Source organism: Echinops telfairi, unplaced genomic scaffold (assembly GCF_000313985.2).
Source record: "Echinops telfairi isolate 266 unplaced genomic scaffold, ASM31398v2 ScPeMD7_2291;HRSCAF=2852, whole genome shotgun sequence".
In the NCBI taxonomy this organism is placed as follows: Eukaryota; Metazoa; Chordata; class Mammalia; order Afrosoricida; family Tenrecidae; genus Echinops; species Echinops telfairi.
Window position 1 is genome coordinate 42,790,168 of NW_022106189.1, and position 19,926 is coordinate 42,810,093.

At 56.2% G+C, this 19,926-nt stretch overlaps 1 pseudogene; it reads right to left on the reverse strand.

Moving 5' to 3' along the window:
• LOC115870670 overlaps window positions 1–6,405 on the reverse strand; it is a 102,002-nt pseudogene extending 95,597 nt beyond the window's left edge.
• Between the last annotated feature and the right edge of the window lie 13,521 nt (window positions 6,406–19,926).

Consider the following 19,926-nt stretch of genomic DNA (forward strand, 5'->3'; position numbering starts at 1 on the left):
AGGAGGGAAGGGTGCGGTGACGTCAGAAAGTGGCCCTCGAGCATGGAAAAAGCGATGCGCCAGCCAGCCTCCCCCATCCTCCCAGCTGCAGGAGACACAGCTGCAGCATGTGTGCCAGGCAGGGCCCTCTCACCTGCACACGTAAAAAGTATGGGTGAACCAATAAGAACGCAGACCCAAGAAACCCATTGTGCCAAAACGTTCCTGAGGAAGACCAGCCCCATGGGCCTCCAGGACAAGGGGCATCGGCAGCCAGATGCCACCCCACCCCCACCACTCCTTCTCTCCTCCCTCCACCCCTGCAACCTAGAAGAGAGTGGGCCTCCTGATCCCAAGTCCAAGTTCAAACCCACCAGCCACCTCGGTGGGAGAAAGATGAGGCTGTCAGCTTCTGTGAAGGCCCAGGGCAGCTGTGAGTGGGAATCGACTCGTGGCAGCGGCGGCCCTGGTGGGTTGGGTTTGGCTTCTAAAGATACCTGAGCGCCTACCAGGACCACTCCGCAGGCTGCCCCGCACCCAGCACTGGATTGGACAACCTCTGCTGTGGCGTGTCTCATTACCCTATCACATGGATGTGAAGGCTGAGGCTCAGAGTGGTGGTGTGGCCCTGCTGTCACCCCACCCACCTGAGATGTTGACCCCTTCCTCTCCGGCTCCTGCTCCCCGCCCCCTATCCCTTGATGAGCAGGACTTCCCTAAACCCGGCTGCTGGCCAGTCCTAGAGACCTGTTCCGTTTCTTGTCTGTCCCACCTCAAGGTCACCTGTCATGACCATGGCCCCGCACCCCCTTGGCCCGTTCCATTTAACCATAGCCACTGTTGCTTCAGCCTCGCACAACACAGCCTTCTAAGCACCTTCTGGTGGGCAGGTGGGGGACGCCCAGCCAGCTCGCAGACGTCACACACCTGCCCACACTCGACCGGGCGTGCCGGGAGTTGGGTCCACAGGCTGGCACACTCACTGGAGGAGCTGAGCCTTACCCACCCTCCCACGTGACCTGCAGCGCCGCCTCACAGCTGCGTGCTGTGGTCACACCTGTGACGGTCACAGAGGACGTGCCAGCTCCCACTGCATCCAGGTCCCCTCCCTTGAGCCCCAGCCCTCCGTTCTCCACCCCCTTGGCTGGTCACACCCAGCCCCAGGGTCTCCTCCCCTAAGTTGAGTCCTTCCCAAACTGCCCAGGGACCCAGAAAGCACCCCAGTCCCTCTTGGCCCCCACCTGGGAGGGCTTGTGCTAATGGCACCTCTTCCCCAGCCCTATGTCCTCTGGGCCCCACCGCCCTCAGTCTGGCTGCTGGCATGGCGTTGGGGAAGAGTTGCCCCTTCGGGCTGGAGGCTAGTTGCCCTGTGCCGCCCCCAGTCCTTGGCCCCCACTGGCACGGCCTGTCACTTTGATGAAGCGCCCTGGCCAGTCCTTGAGCCGTGTCCCGCTGTACCCCCCACCCCCTCCTGGCTTTGTTTTGCCCGTTCTTCCCAAGGCTCCCAAAGCCTTGAGCTGAGCCTACTGAAATTCAGCTCTGTTGGACTTCTTAGGCTGGGAGTGTTCCCTGCTGCCCACAGACGTGCCCCGGAGCCGGCTGGGGACAGTGGGAGGCCCCGGAGTATCCTGTCCACCCCCAGGCACAAGACACCCCTTGTTCCCAGGGCAGTGTTTACAGGGCCCCAAAGGGCAGGGTGGAGCCTGTGACCCCAGATCACCTACTGTGGGCATATACTTCTGCTGTGACTTTGTGCTCCCCAAACCTGCCCTGTAAGGGGGACCCTCCTCTCCTTTCACAGATGGGGAAACCGAGGCTCCAGGAAGCTGCTTGTTCTGGGGTGGCCGGGCGCTGCAGGGCAGCGGGTCAGGTTCCTTTTAAACTCCATGCTCCCTTCTTCGTTGGTCCCCACCTACCCGTGTGGAGGTCCAGGACTCCAGACCCAGTGCTGGCCGACCTGGTGGGCCAGCTGTGAAGTGACTGAGGGTTCTGCTAGGCAGTGGCCCATTGTTCTGGCTCCTTTTGGCAGTCACACTGTGAATGCTGAGGCCCCGCCTCCCTGAAGCCCCTGGATGAGGTCACCTGCCATCGCGTGGCAGCCGGCCCCACGGATTGGGGGACCTGTGTGCCACGGCTTTGCCAGGGGCTGGGTTTTGGGATGTGAAGCACCGGGCCTTTCTTCCAAGGTGCCTCTAGGTGGCCTTGACCCTGCCGCCCTGCGGTCAGCGGCTAAGCACCCTCACTGCCTATGCCGCCCAGGCCCAGGGTCTCGAGCAGACTGGCATGTGGGGACCCTCCTCGGCAGACGCACCCGCGTCTCTCCAGCGGCAGCACGTTTCACACTGAGAGAAGCAGAGCTGCCCTTCACAGTCGCCGTCACTCACAGGGACCCCGTGTGACAGAGCGGGGCTCTTCCCGTGCTGACACTGTATGGGGGCAGGTGGCCAGCTCCGCTCCCCGTGAAGCCCCGGGTGGGTTTGAATGCTGACCTTCGGCAAGCAGCTGAGCACTTAGCCGTGGCACCTGCAGGCCACCATGACTGTTCTTATTCGGTGCGGCTGACTCGGGCCTGACTCATTGCTTCACCTCACATACCACAGCTCCCACGCCACCCTCGGAATCGCTGCTGTTTGAGCTCCTTGTTAGGGCCACTGTGCCCGTCCATCTCATCCAGGGTCTTCTCCGCTCGCACACACACTCTCTCTCTTTGTCTGACCCTTACTTTACCAAGCATGCTGTCTCCCTCCAGCGACTGGCTTCTCCCAGCAGCAGCCCACAGAGCGTGTAACGGAGCCTAGCCATGCTCGATGCCGAGCAGCTCTCCGGTGGTACTTCCCTAGATAGACCGGTGAATTCGTGTGGTGGTCCACGGTCTGTCCCATAGTCTTCCTCAACACATTGAGTCTTCATCATTGCAATTGCTGGGTCCAATTCATAGTGACCCCTCCCTTGCACAACAGAGCGGACCCCCTGCCTGGCCCTGCCAGCCCCATCCTCACAGTCCCGGCCTCCGGGTTAGTCCACCTCCTTTCTTGGAGGTCTTTCTCTTTGTCATGGACCCTCTGCTTTTACGGAGCAGGGGCCCGGCCCTTCCTGATAACACGCCCAAAGCCCACAAAGTCTCGCCATCTTCACTGCTAAGGAGCATCCTGGCTGTACTTCTCCAAGACAGATTTGTTTGTCTTAGTGACAGTGAAGCTAAAAATGTGTGGTTTGCACTCCCTAGGAACAGCCAGGATTTTGGATGAAGCCATAGGGCTAGAAGTGTGTTTGCAAATAGGCAGCTGCCCTCCCTCCCCCACGTTGCCTGCAGGGCTCAGGGAGGAAGTAGTTACGACTTTGACTATTGGGGTACAGGGGAGATGGAGGAAACCAAGATTCGGTTTTGTGTGCGCACACACTGACGCACGCACACACGTTTAACATACACCCTGTGTGTTGGTTTTACTGAAGATGGCTCTGTGGGGTGGGGGCCCAGGGAGGTGGTGGCAGTGGCAGCACCTAACGGGTGGCTGGAGAAGAAGACCCTTGCCTTTCGCGTCCCACCCCTAGCTGTGAGTGGTCCCTTGGGATCCCACCCCTCTGTCCTGACAGCTGGCCTCCTCAGCTTCATCTGGGTTGCACTGAGCCACTGTAACCTGGTTCTGATAGCCCTCTCAGCCCAGGAGAGCCCCCTGGGAGGCAGGTGGACTTGGCCAGGACTGCCAGTGCTGGCATCTCGTGCTGTTGGCTCAGCGTGACCAGTGACACCCTGCCCTGGTGCCCTGCTGCCTGCATTGTCCACTGGGAAAAGAATGAGTGTGGGAAAAACTGGGTGACTGTTTCAGTCTTCCGTATTTGCCAAGTTAAGAAATTATGTTATTAAAAAAAATTCTTTTTAAAGAGTGACCAAAAAGTTGTGGCTTTATAAAGTCCTTCCCCCCTCTGCTCACTTCCCACCGTCTGCAAGTGGGTCCGATATGGGGAAGCTTGGGGATAGGGGGGACAGGCCACCATCCCCGTCAACGAACGTGTGCATCCTGAAGAGGGGGTAGTCCGTGAGTCAGTCGTGCATTTCAATGGGTCCAGCTGGTGTTCACGTGGGCCGGGGGCCCTAGACCCCACGCTCGGGACCGCACGTGAGGTTCTGACCCATCTAGACCCTGAGGCCCTCCCTGAAGCGCCCAAGTACAGAGGAGCCGTTTCTACAGCGTTGGCTTCGACAGTGGAGCCGGGAGAGCTGGCTGTGAGCCCCGGGCTTCCAGGTCCCTCACGTGAGCTGACCATGGTGGGGCCCAGTCTTCCCACTCCCCACGGACTGCTTCCCCGGGCCCGCTGCGGCTTCTTTCCTCCTCGGCTTCCGGTGTCCTCCGGCCGTGCTGAAACAGTCACTGAGATGGACTGAGATAGGTGTTTACCATCTGTCCTTTGCTGTTTGCTGTGGTCAGGGTACTGCCCAGTCCCTTCCAACTCAGCGACCCATGGGCAATGGAGCAGGCCCTGCGCCACCCTCTCGCTCCTTCTTACGTCGTCACAGCCACGGATGAGGGTCTTCCTCTTCTCTGCCGCCCTCCGCTGCACCAAACACGGCGACCTTCTCCAGGGACACCTTACCGACACGGTCTCACTTAACCTCACCACAGACGCCCCAGACACCTGCCACAAAGGCCGCGCTCTCGGAGGAGGAAACTGAGCCACAGCGAAGACAGGCTGGTGGGGCCGTCCTGTGTGAAGCCTGTCTCAGGATATCCTCCAGGGGCTGACCTTGGTGCCAACCCCACGCCGTGGCCCTCCATCCGACAGCTGAGGCGGCCCAGGTGTTCTTGGAAGGCTGAGAACAGGGGCGGCGTGTGGCTGCCAGGAACAGCAGGCTTCACCCCCCACCCCCGGGCCTCGCCGGCAGGTCCCCTGTAAAGAAAGTGCCTGGGGACTGACTTCATCGTCAGTACACTGTAAACACACACAGGCCCTGGAGGCTGGGCGGCCAGGGACGCTGCCCTCTGCTCGCTGCCTCTCCTCCCGGCCTGCTCCCCTGAGTCGCTAGAGTCACACAGCCTGTGTGACAGCAGCGGAGCCTCAGGCAAAGGCCCTGTGTGGTTAGCTGGTGGGAGTCCTGGGTTCAAATACCTGTTCCATCCCTTCCTCACTCGCTGAGTGAGCTTGCCTTCCAGAGGTTGGGGCAGACTCACGCAGGCAGGGAGACTTCTCACACACGGTCTGCCCATTGGGATCTCTTCATCAACACTCGAATAGGTTTTATAGAATAGCTGTTCTCCTCACACGTTTCAAAAGAAGAGCCAGTGCTACCAATGCTTTCTTTGCCCCTAGTGCCGTTCTAGGCCCAATGTATATTATCTCATTTAATCTCCATACCAACCCTAGGGGTGGGTAGGGACTATAATTTTCCATCAGATTTAAGACACCATTGCTTATAAGACAGCCCCTTGTTTTTGTGCCCACAAGGAAGAAAAGAACGCAGCCAGAGCCCTCCACGCACCCCAGTTACAGACAGCTCTGTTGGACTGTGCCGCTCTGGGTCGATGTGAAACCAAAACCCCCCTCAAGTTGGTTCTGACCCATAGCGACTGAGAGTACCATAGCTACAGGAGCAGATAGCCTCATCTTTCTCTAGTGGAGCAGCCTGTGGGTTTGAACCACCAACCTGGCAGTTAGCAGCCCTACTCTTACCGGCTATGTCACATGCCCAGTACCCAACCCACAGCACTACCAAGTGCAGTATTATTATGCCCATTGTCAAGGCATGGAAACCAAGGCAGAAAGAGAGGAAGCACCTTGTTCAAGGACACAGCCCGTGAGGGCCAGAGCTGCAGCAGGGCCTGGGCTCACCACCACCAAGCCTACTGTAAACCAATGGCTTGGAACTCAAGGTGTAGAGAGGGGTGTGGGCTTGGACTCCAGACCCTTTCCATACTAACCTCGCCGCAGCCTTGAGATGCCCCGACGCCTCCCTGAGTCTGGTGTCCGCACTATACAGCGAAACTGAGACTAGAACTTGGGCCACCGTGTCGTTCCCCCAAACCACTGCCTTGAGTAGGACAGAGTGGAGCTGCCTGCCCCAGAGGGTTTCTTTGCAAGAGCATCTGCGCCCCATCTTTGCCTTGGGAAGTGGCTGGTGGGCTCAAACTGCCGACCTTTCAGTTAGTGGCTGAGCGCTCCACTACTGTACCACCAAGGCCCCTGAGCAGTGGCCCCAGTGCAGGCAGCTGCCATCACCTCCTCTGCTGTCCCCGTCACCATCGTGACCAAGCCACGCCACCATCACCCTCTTCCTCCTCACCATCTTCAGCATCACTGTTGTCGTCTCCTCTGTCACTATCGCCGTCACCCCATCATGACTCTCATCCCCACCCTCACGTCACCATCCCCACCGTCATCCTCGTCCCCACCATCCAGCATCTCTGTGTCACCACCGGCGCAGGCCACCATCCTCACTGTCACCCTATCACCGTTGCTGTCGTCACCGTCGCCACGACGGCAGAAGCAGTGGCAGCCCCCAAACAAAACCACAAAGGTTCCATGGCGTGGATGTGGAAATACACGGGCAGGACTTCTGGGGGACCTTTCACATGCTGCTGTCTCCGAAACCTCTGCTCCCCAGATATATGTCGATGTGCTGGAAAGCACCCCCTGGGGCTGGTGTTTCATGGGCTTCCCCGGCCGGGGCGTGTTAAGAGCTTCCTGAGGTTGGGCAGCGAGCCGGGCCGAGGCGGCCCGACCTGTTGGATAAGGGCCCCTCGGGTTCTTCCACGTAGGAGACGGCTCATCGGGCCGTGTGCAGACCTCTCTTCCTGTGGCCCTCTCGAGGGATGGTGGCCTGGCAGCAGCCAACTCCTGCTCCCTGGACACACACCAGCACCACCACCACCGACGAGCCACGTCCTCACAGTTCCCTGCAACACCAAACTCAGGAAGTGGCACCAGGAGGGGGCCCGTGGCCACATCGGAATCAGGGCCTCAGAGAACACATACTGCTGACTACCGAGCTCAGCCCGCGTCCTCTGCGGTCTCGTTCAGTGGAGGCAAGAGCCCCGTAATGTGGAAAGTGAACAACCCGGCGGCCTTTAAGACCTTCACCGTGGAGCGCACTCACCACCTCTACGGGGTTCTGGAACACGGCGTCACCCCCACAGAGCCCCACACCCCAGAGCGGCCACTCCTGACCCCCTCCCTCTGGCCCCCGCACCCCTAGCAGCCATTGGCCTTGCTGGCTGTGCTGATTCTGGTTTTCCCTCAGTGGAACCACCCAGTGCGGGGCCCCTGGGCTCTGACTTCTCACAGGCCCCGCCGTGTTTCTAAGGGGCACCCACGTGTGCCGAGTCCTGGGCCGTAGCTCCGTATCAGGGCTGAGTGCTTCTCCATTGCCTCGACACGCCGGCCGGCCGCGTGCTGCTGCCTGTTGAAGGCGGTTGGGGGCTGCTCTCCCTCTTGGTGGTGGGGATGCGTGCCGTCGTGGACATTCCAAGCTGGGGACCTGCTTGCCCTAGATATAGGGCGTATACCTACCTACCCATGGAATTGCTGAGCACCTTAGGGGCAAATATCTCCTTTCACCCTCACCCTAACTCCCTGGAGTGACCACAGGTGGGGGAGCAACGCGGAGTGACTTGGCTCTTGGCAAACAGCTCAGTAGCGGTAGGGATGGGACTTGAACCCAGGGAGCCTGACCTCCAGAAGTCCATCCACCCTCAGGGCCATCTCTCTGTCCTTGCTGTTGGCCTTACTACCCTCAGCCCCCACCCCAGGATGGCTCCCAGAACAGTCCTTCTCCAACTTTTCCGTCTCTGAACCTGAGAGGGCCCAGGAGGGGCTTTTAAAAGCCCCTATCAGCTTGGAGGAGGGCAGGCAGGGCTGGAGGGGGAATATAAGCAGTGGGGAGGGTTCCTCTGGGAGTCAGAACCCTGCCCTAAATGGCAGTAAATGGCCGCATAATTACTCCCTGGTGCTCAATGGGAATGTTTTCCAGTTACAAGGAACGCTGGTGTCTGAGTCAGCAGTGGGCCACGCTGCCAGTAAACAGAGAACACCCCGCTTATTCCAAGCCCGATTTCCAGCAGACGCCCTGCACCCAAGCACAGCCCAGAACCCCTGCAAGCAGCGCCCTCCATGGACACTGCCAGCCCCGCTGCACCCACAAGCGCCCGTCACAGGAGGGCGCTCTCTGGCACACAGCACAGCACAGATCCAGCGAGTGTGCTGCTTCGCTGCCAGCCCAGGTCTTTCGGCACAGCCGCTTCGGAGGTGGGGGCCTTGCTTGCCCTGGGACACTTGACAGACTGATGTGGGGGGTGGGTGGAGGCGGGGAGAAATGATATAAAAAGTAAAAAAAAAAAAAAAAGAACACCCAGAATGCAGAGCTGCCCGGGCCTTGAGTTCGAGGGCCGGAAGTGCTCCATCACCCGCAGCGCCTGAGGATGGCACTAGACGATCGGGGATGCCGGGGTGAGGGCTGTGTCACCCAGAGAAGGCAGAGGACCTTCCCCGCCTGCTGTGTAAAGCGAGGGAAGAGGGGGCGTTGCTATTTGAAAGTATTTAAATTTCTCTGAAGGCCCTTGGCACTCAGAGGGTAAGCTCTGGCTCCCGCGGCAGCTGACCTTGGCCGTCTGACTGGGCAGTGAAAGAGGGAATTGTTCCTGGGGCTGCCGGCGGGTTGTTGCCAACAGCTGGGCTGCGTAGCCTCTTTGTCTCCCTGTCCACGGTGGGCAACGTTGGGAAAGTCCGGGGCCTCATTGAGGTCTGTGTGAACGAGCCCCCCATGTCACAAATGACCCCCCCCATCTCCAGCCCCTAGGTCAGGGCTCGGGGCCTGGCAGGCAGCTGTGGGCTAAGGTGGCAGCAAAAGAGGCTCTGTTCTTTCTTGGACCTGGAAGGCGAAGGCCGGCCAGTCACTGCTTACTGTCTGCGGAGTGACTCTCCTGGGCGGAATCTGAACTCGCTGTCGACCAGTGGCCAATCTGGCTTCTTTAAAAATAAGCCTGTGGGCATGCTTGTCCCTGGAAAGATGGGGATCAGCACTCAGTGAATGTTGTCAGCAGCGTCTCCTATGGAGGCCACAGAGCTGGAGGGGAATGGCCAGGTCCCCGGTTGAGGGCCTTCTTTGAACGCAAGCTCTTCTTCCGCTGCGTCCTCACGGAGACACTTCAGGGGCCACCCTTCCCAAATGGTTTCCAATCAAGACTAGGCTCTGAACAATCCTGTCGCAGACACTCAGTGCTGTTGACAGTGGCCAAGGAGAGGGACAGCTCCGTAGACTTAACCTATTAGGAAGGAAACTGGTGACTAGGTTTTGGTGGACAAAGAGGGCGCAGGAATTCTGGGAGAAAAGTGAGAGACAACGGATGGAACTGGGCCAGAAGCACCAGGGGAAGGATGGGTTAAGAGAGCAAGAAGGTGCTTGATTTGACCCCAGCGGCCGTCTGTTCTAGGCCTGGGGGAGCGGGGAATGACCACGCAGTTCTGAGTGTGGGTGGCTCCCAGGTGTGGTTGTCACTGACCAGGCTTGGGCAGACAGCGTTGGGAAGTGCTGGGGGGTCAGCTTTTTGGAGGCCCGAGGTGGTCCAGATAGCAGGGTCCAGCAGTCAACCATCAGTGTGCAAACTGCACAAAGGCGAGAAACTTTGTTCTCATGACGAGGTCGGACACCCAGAGCACATGGGAAACATGTCTACAACACACAGGAGCAGCTCAGGTAATACTGGACAAACGAATCGACTGAGTTTGGAGCTCAGACAACAGACTCAGTGTGGCTTTTAGATGATTACAAGTCAGGGTATATGTGTATGCTATTGCACACATCCATGAGTATGCGCGTGCGTGTGTGTACACACACGTAGATGAAGTCCATCCTTAATGTCAGAGGAATAGCCTTATCACTGAGAAATGTCTGTCCAAGAGTTTTTTGTGGGAATCGCCAAGGGCATTGGTCTGACATTAAGAGGATATCAGCGTAGATTGCTTAGAGTAACTCAGGGCTGAGGTCACGTGTGCCTTGTTTCATCCCACGAGGGAGATGGATACCCTTGGGAACAAACTTAATTCGTCTGTGCGGCCCCTGACTAGGTGACGGGAGGTGATCTTCTGCCCTTGAAGGCACCCGGAGAACCTGGGTCTTCACCTCTCTTCCTTGTCTGGTTCACGGATGCTGCTTTCCAAGGATGGAGCCCCAGGGGCTTTGGGCCTGGACACACAGCACGGCAGAGCCTTCTTCACTCACTAGAACCTTATCTGATGGTCCAGGCTCATGCCTAAGCGATCTAGGGTAGAGTCTACTGAAAAATGGCCTGTTGGTATCGCACACACGCTGGCACATCCTGTTTGCCATGTCTCACTAAGATCTGCTCATTCTCAATGTGGTGTAGGCTTCATTGGGTGGGCACACGGTGATGTACACTTTAAAAAAAATCATTTTATTGGGGGCTCATACAACTCTTATCACAATCCAAACATACATCAATTGTGTCAAGCACGTTTGTGCATTCATTGTCCTCATCATTCTCAAAGTGTTTGCTCTCCACGTGAGCCCTTGGTATCAGCTCATTTTCTCCCTCCCTCCCCGCTCCCCCTCTCTCATGAACCCTTGATAATTTATAAATTATTAATATTTTGTCATGTCCAACATCTCCCTTCACCCACTTTTCTGTTGTCCGACCCCAGGGAGGAGGTTATATGTAGATTCTTGTAATCGGTTCCCCCTTTCTACCCCACCTTCCCTCCACCCTCTGGTATTGCCACTTTCATCACTTGCCCTGAAGGGGTCATCTTTCCTGGATTCCCTGTGTTTCCAGTTCCTAACTGTACCAGTGTACATCCTATGGTCTAGTTGGATATGTAAGGTAGAATTGGGATCATGATAGTGGGGGTGGGGGTGGGGAAGCATTTAGGAATTAGAGGAAAGTTGTATGTTTCAGTGTTGCTACACTGCAACCTGACTGGCTCTCTCCTCCCTGCGACCCTTCTGTTAGGGGGTGTCCCATTACCTACAAATGGGCTTTGGGTCCCCACTTTGCACTCCTCCTCATTCACAATGATATGCTTTTTTGTTCTTTGATGCCTGATAACTGATCCCTTCACCACCTTGTGATCACACAGGCTGGTGTGCTTCTTCCATGTGGGCTTTGTTGCTTCTGAGCTAGATGGCCGCTTCAAACCTTTAAGACCCCAGACTCTATCTTTTGATAGCTGGGCACCATGTACACTTTTACCCGTTTTATTGTTGGTGGGCATCTATGAAGTGTTGCTGGGAATCTCTGGGCTTTGCTTTTGATGAACATCTGCACACATACCTGAGCAGTGGAGATCTTGGGGCTTCATTCAGCTTTTGTAGAGTCCACCAAAGCATTTATCGATGTTGTTTTATCCATTGATATTCCCATTAGCATTCTAGTTGCTCCACAAGCTAACCAACATTTGCTGGTATCTTTTTATTTTTAAGCCATTTGGGTAGGTATGTAGTGACATTGCATGGAGGACTTGATTTGTATCCCAAAGCCTGAGCTTTCAATGCATTTGCCTTTATGGAACATTGGCTTCATTCGTCTCAATCAGTATGTTGTCTGGTGATCGAAATGCTGTCGGTAAGCGGTGCTTGGCACACAGGAGAATTCAGTTATCGGGAAGGTGACCACGCAGAGGCACGTTCAGTTGTGGGTCTAAGCGCTTAACCGTGCCCTCACAAAAGACAGATCCTCTTGAGCCCCGCGGCTGCAGGGAGAGTCCATGTTTCTCCTTCTTTCTCCTCTGTGTTCTTGAGCTGGAAACATCCCAACCTCATACCCTTTGTCCTGTGGAGTAGAAGAGGTGACATTAGCCTGAGACATTCAAGGTAGATCCTTGGCCATGACCTTGGCGTGGGCCCTACCAGCCTCCTTCACAAGGTCAAATGAGCCCACCTATTGGGCATGGTAAAGACCTTCCTGTGCAATGCTAACCAATTGGGGCCATTTCCGTTTGGATTTAATTTGAGCAGCTGGTACCTCTGCAAACAGTGAACCGCCCGAGGAGGTGGTAACTCCATATTGAGGGATACAAGTTCTGGCCGGCTGAGGTGTGTTGGGCTAGAGCTGCATCCAGGTGGACATGCGCTGTCAGCGGCCACCTTCTCGCACCTCATTGGCAGGCGGCGACAGCCACATGTTTACAGTGAGCCCAGATTTGCTGTGTTAGTTTCTTTTGCTCCGCACACCTGAGCAGCACACTAAAGAAAGCCCAGGCAGCTTCCGGAGTGGGTCTAGGCTGGACTATCCCATACCTGAGGCTGGCTGGTGAGATGGCCAGAAACCTGAAGGATACCTGTATGTACCTCCCACGGGGGCCTTGTCCCACGTCTCACCCCTCTTCTGCTTCCTGATTTCCTCTGTTTCCTGGGCCAATAGGGGCCCAGTGATCATTGAGCGTTAGCGGCCTGCTGGTCACCACTCTGGGGCTTTGGGGATGTGAGCCAGCACCAGACACATCAGGACTTTAGGCTCAGCTCAACTGCTTGCAAGTGGCCCTGCCTCTTGGTACTTCATTGATGCTGCCATTAATGGACCCATAATCATGCCCACCATCGCCGCTGCCCCCGGCCGAAGGGAGAGGAGCTGGTGCAGGATTGTCCTCGGGTGTTATCCTGCCCATCCTGCTTACCATGACCTCGTGGGACAGGGCAGAACCGCCCCATAGGTTTTTCTCAGATGTAATGTTTATGGAGCCTCGGTGGCATAGTGAGGGAAGCGGTGGGCTGTTAACTCAGGGTTGGTAGTTCAAACCAACCCGCTGCTCCATGGGAGAAAGATGAGATTGTCTATTGTCTGCTCCTGTAAAGCTCTACCGCCTCAAAACCCTACAGAGCAGTTGAATTCCAACCTACACGGTCACTGTGAGTTGGAATAGGCCGGCTGGCCGTGGGTTTGGTTTGCGTTGGGGGTGCAGTGATTAAACACACAACAGCTAACCGGAAGGGTGATAGTTCAAACCCACCAGTTGCGCCTTGGGAGGAAGACCAGGCTTCTGTAACGATTCACTGTTTTGTGAACCCTATGGGGAGTCCCACACAGTCCTTTAGGTTTCTCCCGAGTCAGAATGGACCTCGGTGGCAGAGGTTTGGATTTCGAATCCTTACAGAAACAGACTGCGGGTCTTCACAGAGATGCTGGGAGGCGTTGAACCACCAGCCTTTCGGTAAGCAGCTGGGCACTGCATGTGTCCACCACTCAGGCGCCTCGATGCCAAACTGCCCAAACCTGAACCCGACTCATGCCCGCTTTCTGGGACTCTGCAAACCTTTGTGGGAGCAGATAGCCTCATCTTCCTCCTTCAGAGCGGCTGCTGGGTTTGAATCGATGGCCTAGCTGTTCAGCAACCCAACAGAACCACCAGAACAACTTGCCTGTTGCTCCTACAGATTTGGGGGCCAGGGCTACAGTCAGCCCCCAGTGGGGACATTGCTGGCAACAGCGACCTGTGGGACCTGGCCTACTGGACCCACCAGCTCGCCACTCCATCCCCTCACCTGCCCGTCTGTCCACACACCCTCTGGTGTAAGGATGAGAAGACACTCCACTTGTCTCTTTCGCGTGTTACCACGGGTTGCATACTTGTATTCCATTACTCATCTGATCAGAGGGTGGCCAACTCTGGCCCCTGGGCCACCCACATTGGCTGCTCTTGTCCTCGGAGTGATGCTCCAGGTGACCTGTGTCCAGTCCTCCAGCACCTCGGTACACAGCTCCTATGTCCAGTAGAGAAGGGGGTCCTAGAGGCTGGTCACCTTCTCAAGCCCCCAACGAGGACTCGGTGGGAAGGCCTAAAACTGGAAATACCCATCTCTGACTCTATTATTAAACCTCTCAAGCCATTTGGCCATAAAAGGGGACAGCTGCCGTAACTGGACTCATGATTAATGAGCTCATGATGGGCCTCCTGACCTCCGTGGAGTGAGGTCCGTGGAGGCCCCACAGCTGCTCTGCCCTCCCAGCCGGCTCTGGGTGCTGCTCTCCCGGGGGTTGGGGCCAGGCGAGGGTGGTCCTACTCAGTGCCTAAGGAGGGTGGGTTTGGGGGAGTGCTGGTATCAGACGCGAGGAGGTGGGTGAGGGAGTGGTCCAGCAGCAGGGATGCCCTGATCCTCACTGGGGCATCTGGGGCCCAACTCCAGATTGTGACAACCATACTGCTTGTCATTGGCCCCTCAGAGCTGGCTGTCACCCTGGGCACCTGCTTCCTCGCTGCATAAAGAGGCCTTGAATTAAGCTTTGTGGGACCCTCTGTGGAGTTTGAACAGACTCCTACTTCCCCCTGCTGAAGGCAGGCTGCCTTGCCCCTTGGGGGAGCATGCTCCCAGGAACCTAGAGGGGGCCTTGCCTCACTCTGGGAAACCTACCCGACCTCCCCCTCCTCATCCACATCCTCTGCGCAGGGTGACAACGTAAAGTCACACTCCAGCCATCATCGCCTCACCACACAACCATGGAAACGAGTGTCCCTTTTAAATCGAGAGGCAGTTCACAGTTGGACGTCACCATTGAAGTATGTAGTTCGGTCAGTCAGTATATCTACAAGGAATGCTGGTAGCGCAGCAGTTTTACGTGTTGGGCTGTGATCTGCAATGTCTGCAGTTCGAAGCCACCGGCCACTTCTCGGGAGAAAGACCAGGCATTCCACTCCTGTGGAGGGTGACAGTCTGGGAAACTTACAGGGGCAGCTCTGCCCTGTCCTGTAGGGTCGTTGTGAGTCAGCATTGACTCGACGGCAGGGAGTTTGAGTCTATCCACAGACGTCCACAACCATCGCTGTCTTCAGAACTTTCTCTTCACCCCAAAAGGAGCCCCAAGCCCTTTCCCAGATCCTGGCCACCCTGAGCCTGCGTGGCATCTCTGTGGACCCGCCTCTCCTGGACACTTCTTACTAATGGGACCATCCAGTCAAAGTTTGGCTTCTGTTGCTCAGCACAATGTCCCCAAGGTCCCTTCCTTTTGTGGCCTGTGTCAGGAAGCCACTCCTTTTGTATGGCCGTGTTGTCCGTCGCACAGGTACACCACTGCCTGCAGCAGCAGCCTTCCCAGGAGAAGTGGGCAGCTATACGTCTGTCTACTCCATTGTGTAGCTGTCCTGCTCCAGGGCTGTGTTTGCTTCACAGGCTGGTGAGCCAGCCCCCTGAGAGCACTGCCTGGGGGCCACTGGACTGGCTCACCGGTTGTTGGTGTGGCTAGGTGCTGTCCAGGGGAGTCCTGCCCTGAGCGACGCTGTAGGTTACTACAACTGCACCCCAGGGGTTTTTAGCTTTTCACCTCTGAAGCAGATCAGCCAGGTTTCTGCCCCATGGGGCTCCGGCTGGGTTTGAACCTCCACCCCTTGGGTTCCCAGCCCATCTTGTAACCAGAGTTCCACCAGGGCTTCTTGCTCATCAGGAAGCCGTAGACCTAATGATGGGCCCGAGGTAATGAGAAGAAGTTTCATGCTTTTTCCACCAGTAAACGTTTGCATTATGCATTTTTTCATTAAAAAAACAAACAACACCTACTCCCATGTAGATAGTTCTATCAGAGGGACGTGTGTAGGGTTCCCAAAGCTGTGGGTCTTTACCAGAGCAGACAGCCTCATTGTTTTTTCTCCCGTGGGGCAGCTAGTGGGTTTGAACCGGGGACCTGGCAGCCCCTTGCTCACCCACATTGCGACGTCTTTTCATTAGTACGCTATACCTGTATTTTTTATTCCACGTGCATTTTTTCTGCTATATTTTTGTTTGGAACATGTGGCTGACGTGTCCAGTGGCGTTCTCGTAAGTCTTGGAGCCTTTTGATGGTGGGGGTAGCTAGCGTGTGGGGAGGGGTGTCTGGTTCCCTGCAGCAGCCCCTCCCCCGGCAGGGTTCCTTTCCTGCTCTGCCAACATTGCCTAGGAGGTAGGAAGACACCACCTTTCCCATCCTGCAGACCTCCGTCCCCAGCCCAGGTGTAGACTCCTCACCTGTCTCCGCTCCAGGGCGTGGCTGGGCATCCCATCGATTGGCTGGCTCCCAGAGCCCCGCCTCTCCCTGGCCTGGCCTGGAACTGCCCCAAAGCAAGCATTCCCTTCCAGCGTTCATTTTCCAATTACCAGGCGACTATCAAGCCCACCCATGACTTTAAAAAAAATCATTTTATTGGGGGATCGTACAGCTCTTATCAAAATCCGTCCGTCCGTCCGTCCGTCCGTCCATCCATCCATCCATCCATCCATCCATCCATCCATCCATCGTGTCAAGCAGGCTGGTACATATGTTGTCATCATTTGTCATCTTGACCATAGCTTTTACCTTTATGATTCAAATCTGATCAAAAATAACAGCTGGGGTGGACTGAGTGAGGGCTCTTGGGGTCACGCCACAGACGCGCGTATGTGTGGACGCCTGTGCCGGAACTTCCTAACAGCCCCGCCCGCCGTCGCCGAGTCGCGTGGGGACGCACGTCGCACGTCGCGTGGGCACGCTGTTGCCCGTAAATGCCGTACGCCCCTCGGCTCAGGTTTGCGACCGCGGGCGCGGCGCGTGTGGACGGCGTGCGAGAAGATGTGTGCTGGACGTGCGGCCCACGCTGGCCCCACTGGCCGTCGATTCCCACCCACCCCGCCGCCTTCCCAGCTGACGTTTCCCTCCCGGATGAAAGAGAACGGATGCCACAGCATTTGGACAGGCTTTCCCGAACGCCTGCCAGTGCGCTCCTGCCCTCGGGGCGGGCCGAGCTGCCGGTGCCTTGGGGACCCGCCTGGTCGTTGGCAGTGGTGGCCCTCCAGGCAGAAGCAGCGCCGGTCTCGTTGGGTGCTGGCCCGTGGGTGAGGTGCGGGGCAGCCAGGCGTGCACTGGGAACTCGGCTGTCTGGCACACCATCACCCCCGGGTGCCTCAGTTTCTTTTTGTGTAGTGCGAGTGAATACAGCTCCCCACTCCCCATAGCTGCCCCATGGTTAAGTTAGATGTTCCCAGAACCTGGTCACTTGCGTGCCCTTCGCCTGCCATTGAAGGCACCGAGCAACAGGGGGCGCTGCACAGCCCCAGCTTGGCCAGAACTGGTCCACTAGCATCAGTTGGAGGGTGACCATCAGCCTCTCCGAGAGAGGAAGACCAGGCTCTCCACTCCCATCAGACAGCTACTCTCGGAAACCCACAGGGGCAGTTTTACCCTGTGCCATGGGGTCACTGTGAGTCCGTATTGACTGGTCGGCAGTGAGTCTTTTAGTTTGAGTCTCTCACTACAGATGTGGCTACACCAAGCTGGGCTGGGAGGACTCCGGGGCTGAGAACGAGTCTTCCCTTGGCATAGTTCATGCTGCTTTTAGGGTACAAGTAGGACAGACCTGACTCCCCAGAGACTCAATAGCACGGGCTTCAGCCTTGCTTTAGGAATGGCAGGCAGCGAGGTCTCCCAGGACCCCCCATATCCCTCAAGGTCTGGCATTCTCTGGTCCAGTCAGGCCCTAACTGAGGCCTGGGGCATGAAGTGCAGTTTAGAAACCAAGACAGACTAGAATGGCTGTCTTTGTAGCCTGCTCACCAGAGATCCCAAGATGAACCCACCCCACCCCCTGAGGACCCCAAAGGAAGGATTTCTTGACCCTTCCTGTCTTCTCTGGAGGGGAAGCAGCATCCCCAAGAGCAGAGCTGAGCCCACAGGGACTCAGGCCCTCCACTGTCCAGTCAGCTGGAATTCACCTGAGTGAGAACGAACGGTACTTCTAGCGAGACCCCTCAAGCTGGCTGGTGGCCCCAGCCCAGGCCTTCACTCTCTGCCAGAGCACCCTGCTCTCTCTAATGCCGCTCTAATGAGAGCAATTTGGCAGTGAGGGAAAATACGCGCTTACCCTTTGTCCCAGTAATTCCATTTCTGGGAATCTGGCCTAAGGAAATAATCCTAAATATAGGGTAGAAAAACACGTTTCACAAGGATGTTCGTTGCAGAGTTAGTTGTTTATAGTGGCATCGAATGGAACAAGGGCCTGTCGGGGAGTGGGGTTGGGGCAGGCGCAGAGATTGTGTCAATGATAGTAAAGTTTTCACAACCTCTCAAAGGGCAGCTCAGGAGCTAAGGCTTCACAACACGGGCTCTGCATATGTTGGTGCACAGCACGCAAAAAGAAAGTTACCTAAGCATTTTCCCTGGCAGTTGAAAACATGTGTACGTGTATATATACGTGTGTACATTTCTTTAACTGCCATTGCCTAGAAGAGGCTAGGGTAGACGTGCCCCTGCGGGTTTCCAAGGCTGCCGGTCTTCACGGGAGTGGGAAGCTGCTTCCTCCCGACGCACAGCTGGTGGTTTCAAATGCCCGACCTTGCCATTAGCAGCCCAATGGTTACCCCACTATGCCACCAGGGCTTCTTGTACTTAGACACAAATACGTCTATGTTGTCGTTATCAGGTGCCGCCAAGTCAGCCCCAACTCACGGTGTACATTTTGTACAGCAGAACAAACCACCGCCCAGGCCTGCACAGTTAAGTTTGTTGAGCCCCTTGTAGTTGCCATGGTGTTAACCCATCTCACCAGGGGCCCTCCTCTTTTGTCTCTGCCCCTCTGCTTGACCAAGCATGGTGATGCTGATGTCCTTCTGCAAGGACTGGTCTCTCCTGAGAACATGGCCCAAGTACATGAGACAAAGTCCCAGCCATCCTCGACTTTAAGGAGCATTCCGGCTGCACTTCTTCCAAGTCAGGATTGCTTGTCCTGCTGGCAGTCAGGGCCCTCTCGGTCTTCTTTTCTGGCAGCACCACATTTCAGATGCATCAACCCTTCAGTCTTCCTTCCTCCATGCTCAGTATTCACATGTGTAGGAGGCGATTGAAAACACACACACACACACACACACATCTGTGTGTTTATATGTAATAGCAATGAAGGAAATACGCTGAAGTGCTAGTGGTGGCCTTGATTGGGTTTTTGGATTTCATCAGGGAGATAGTAATCCCACACTATCATTAGGGTTTGAGCATGGTGGTTTATGGAGTTAGAACTGGCAGGCAGTGAAACCCCTCATGGCAGTGAACATATCTGTGAGATTGGACAGAGCCGGCACTTGATTTACTACTGCCTCAGTCAAGGCTGAGAACATTTCTACACCCCCCCAAAAAAGTTTCCTCACGAAACAGCAACAGCAAGGCCACTGCCACCAACTTGGTTCCAACTCACTGCACCCCCATAGAACTGAGCAGAACTGCCTCTGTTCATTTCCAAGGCTTTCACTCTAAAACGGGATCAGAAAGTCTCGTTTTTCTCCTTTGGTGCGGCTGGTGGTTTTCAACTGCTGACTTTGTGCTTAGCAGTCCAACGCCTAACACACGACACCACCTGGGCTCCTAAGTTTCTCCTTAGTTTATGCACTTCAGTAATCAGTTCCCTCCCCCACCTCTTCCCCAACCTGCCCCCAGCTATTGACAAGTCCAGCCCTGACTCCTGTGTCCCGGTAGTCTTGCTGATTATACGGTATCATGTAAGCAGAGTTTATGTACAATGTGGCCCCTATGGGTCTTACCTAAAAACAAAAACAAAACCACTTTAGCTTGGTTGGCATCCCCTTAGACTTACCGCCCAGAGCTGGGTTTCCTAGTTTCCTGATATGGAGAACTTGATGTGTCCTTTCCTGTAATCCGACTCCCTACCCATGCTGGTCAGGAGCCCTTTGGGCATAGTGTTTACACGTTAGGCTGCTCACTGCAAGGTCAGCAGTCTCACCTGCCCTACAGGGTCCCTATGAGTCAGCGTGGACTTGGTGGCCGTGAGCACCTAGGCTGGAGCCACGGAGGCACAGTAGTTTGAGTGTTCAGCTGGGAACAGACAGGTCAGTGGCTCTACCCCACGAGCTGATCTGTGGAAGAAGAGACCTGGCAAACCGCTCCTGGAAATGTTACAGCCTCAGAAGCGCGGCAGGCAGTGCTCCTTGCTACCTTGTCATCTGTGGGCCTGTTAGGAACGGACCGTGGGCAGGGAGGGGGTTTGTCCGGTTGGCAA